At 45.0% G+C, this 3,641-nt stretch overlaps 1 pseudogene; it reads left to right on the forward strand.

Annotated features, from left to right (window-relative positions):
- The first annotated feature begins 1,080 nt into the window (after positions 1-1,080).
- Positions 1,081-2,257, forward strand: LOC114110123 (protein Mdm4-like; annotated as a pseudogene).
- Positions 2,258-3,641: the final 1,384 nt, after the last annotated feature.

Here is a 3,641-nt window from a genome sequence, read left to right on the forward strand (position 1 = left end):
GTTGCCATTTCCTTCCCCCGGGGGTCTTCCTGACCCAAGGGTCAAACTCAAGTCTCTTGCATCTCCTGCACTGGCAGGCGGATTCTTTACCACTGAGCCACTAGGGAAGCCCTAAGAATTGCTAGCATGTATCAAAATTCCAGACTTCCAGAAGGGGGCAGGTGTGCAGCATAAACCACATAGTTTGCACAAACAACTGAGGCAGTGAGACATTCTGGATTGACGGAAACCTTTCTGAAATACAAGTTCACAGACACCAGCCAAAGGCCAACCTTGCAAGTAGGACTTCGTAAGGATAGCAATCTCAGGCCTGCTATGTCAGCTCCTTTCTGCATAATATCACAACCAAACTGGTTTCTTTCCAGAAAGGCAAGGTTGGTTATACCTTTAAAAATCATGTAATTCATAACATTAGCAGAATAAAGGGAGGAAAACATATTGCCTCAACAGATCCAGAGACAGCATTCAGTAAAATGTATCACAAACATTTCAGCAAATTACAAAAAGAACTTTCTTAAACTGATAGAGAGTATCTACAGAAAAATTTACCATTAGCATATTAATTGTGAAATATAATACTTTCCCCTGATGTTTGGTAAGAATATCCATTATCATCACTTCTATTTAACATTATACTGGAGGTCTTAGCCAGTACAATAAGGTAACTTGAAAAACTGAAAGTACAGGGATTGAAAAGGAAGAAGTAGAACTATATTTTCTGACGATATGATACTATGTACACTAAAATCCAAAAGAATCTTTATATTCTGTTGCTCAAGGAGATGTCTGTCTAGGTGCAAGTACTCCATCAAAAGGTTCCAAGCCCAAACCACACTGAAATATTACTTCCCACCTACTTGGATAGTGATGATAATAATTTTAAAAACTGAAAATAAAAGGTGTTGATAAGGATGCAGAGAAATCGGGATCCTTGTACGGTGCTGGTGGAATGTAAAATGCTTATGGACACTGTGGAAAACAGTTTGATGGCTCCTTGAAAAGTTAAACATGGCACTACGCACTGTTTCAAAATGCTGCTAAGGCCCTAGGGCCAGTGACTGACGCCCCCTCACCCACAGGCTCAGCAGAAAGCAACTCCCGGAGTGGCCATTAAGACTTACCAGCAGACTTCATGACACTTCACGGCCAAAATGACACCATTTTCCACCTCGGCCCAGTGTTCAACATCTGACAGTTGCTTGCAGGATCTCTCCAGAACAAACGAATCAGGTATGACCAAATCCACCACTTGTGAAGATTTTGTAAGCAGCAGGTGCACAAAGTGAAATGTTCACTGGTAAAGAGCTCATGTATTATCTAGGCCAGTATACACTGGTGAGTTACGATCAGCAGGAGCAGCAATATGGTATACTGTGGTGGAGATCTTTTGGGAGAACTCCTGGGCCGTTGGACTTTCTCTGTGAAAGATCAAGCCCTCTCTCTATGATGTGCTAAGGAAGAATCTTGTCACATTAGCTACTGCCGCTACAGCATGAGTAATTTGCCCAAGATGAGATGCCGCTAATAAGAGAGCAGATTATCTGTGACTGTCCAGTCCTTGCTCTTTCTTTTGTGCCACACACTGACTTTCCTTAACCCCTACTTGTAACAGAATTTGCCCCAATTAATTTTTAACACATTTTTAAAAATCTGAACATTAAATCTTTAAAACATTTTTTTTAAGTCAAACATGGAATGACCATAAAATTCAGTAATTCCCTCCTAGATGTATATTTAAAGGAACTGAAGACAGATACTTCCAGAGGTACTTCTATGCCAATGTTCACTGCAGCATTTCTCTAGCCCAAAGGTGAAAACTCATGTCTACCTGTCAACAGATGGATAAACAAAATGCAGCATGCATGCGCGCATGTGCGCACACACACACACACACACACAGGAATATTATCCAGCCATAAAAAGGAATGAAGTTCTGATATAAGCTATAACATGAATGAACCTTAAAAACATGCTGAATGGAATTATGCCAGACACAAAAGAAAAAGTATTGTATGATTGCACTTACTTAAAATATATAGACTAGGCAAATTCATAGAAATAAAAAGTAGATCAAAGGTTAGCACTCTAGTACTCTTGCCTGGAAAATCCCATGGATGGAGGAGCCTGGTAGGCTGCAGTCCATGGGATCGCGAAGAGTCGTACACAACTGAGCAACTTCACTTTCACTTTTCACTTTCATGCATTGGAGAAGGAAATGGCAACCCACTCCAGTGTTCTTGCCTGGAGAATCCCAGGAACGGGGCGGGGGGGGGGGGGAGCCTGGTGGGCTGCCGTCTATGGGGTCGCACAGAGTGGGACATGACTGAAGCGACTTAGCAGCAGCAGCAGCAGAGGGACGGGGAGAAAAGAGTTACTGTTAAATGGTTACAGAGTTTCTCATTGCCATGATGAAAAAAGCTTTGAAAATGGTGGTGATGGTTACCCAACATTGTGAATATAATTAATGCCACTGAATTGTACACTTGAGTCACTCTACTCAAATTACCTGGTTTGAGTGTGCCATGTTTTCTGTCCTATCCTGACAGTGGCTGACAGTCAAGTCAGCCTCAGTCCAATCAAAACTCTTCTTTCTGCTTCCCTGTGGGCCGTAACACATGCTAACTGCTCCAAACCATAATCAGGTTTCAAAGCCCAGTTCACCAGTCATCTCTTGAAAACTTCTCTCAGTTCCCACCTAGAGTACTTTGTCTTCCCAACTCCCATGCAAGTCAGGGGTCACGTGGTGATCATGTTTCATCTTCCCGGTCTTCTTTATGCTCCTCGAGAGGATCCTCTGCCTGCCTGCTCAGTCGCTCAGTGAAGTCTCTGCAATCCCAGGGTTGTCTAGCCCGCCAGGCTCCTCTGTCCATGAGATTTCCCAGGCAAGAATACTGGAGTGGGTTGCCAAAGGAGCCTCTAGTTCTGATTAATTCTGGTGTCTTCTAAGTACCTGTTTGATAAATCGGACGCACTAAATCCCCTATTACCCTCCCAGAAAAGACTGCTTGCTAGACAAAAGACCCCAAACGCCAAACCGCATTTGCAGAGCACTTTTGTGCATTATCAGACCGTTGTTTGGGATTCCCTCGTGGCTCAGATGATAAAGAGCCTGCCCTCAATGCCGGAGGTCTGAGTTCGATCCCTGGGTCCTGAAGATCCCCTGGAGAAGGAAATGGCAATCCACTCCAGTATTCTTGCCTGGAAAATCCCATGGACTGAGGAGCTTGGCAGCTATATGCAGTCGATAGGATCACAAAGAGTCGGACACGACTGAGCGACTACACTTTCACTGTTCTTTTTTCGTGTATTGTCAGACCGTTAGTGAAGAGAATCGTGGCGCTACAGCCTATTTGGCAATCCTGTGGTCACATTACCACTACTGGCTACTTCTGCAGATTCATTGTAAACTTTGGGTGGGGAAGCCCAACAGCTGCTCCCAGCCCTAGGGGCCTACGGACTCCAGCTCGGGGGGTGGCCCCTGTGCTGTCGAAGGTCTCCAGACAGAACCCCAGTGAAGGCCATTTGCGCGCACCGGCGGACGCACCAAGACGGCCTTCGCACCAGGCAACCATAGAGTGTGATGGGCGGGCAGAGAGGCCAGAGTCTCGGGCCGCTCTGTCCCCCGCTTCCGGCAACGCCTC

This window comes from Ovis aries, chromosome 21 (genome assembly GCF_016772045.2).
Source record: "Ovis aries strain OAR_USU_Benz2616 breed Rambouillet chromosome 21, ARS-UI_Ramb_v3.0, whole genome shotgun sequence".
In the NCBI taxonomy this organism is placed as follows: domain Eukaryota; kingdom Metazoa; phylum Chordata; class Mammalia; order Artiodactyla; family Bovidae; genus Ovis; species Ovis aries.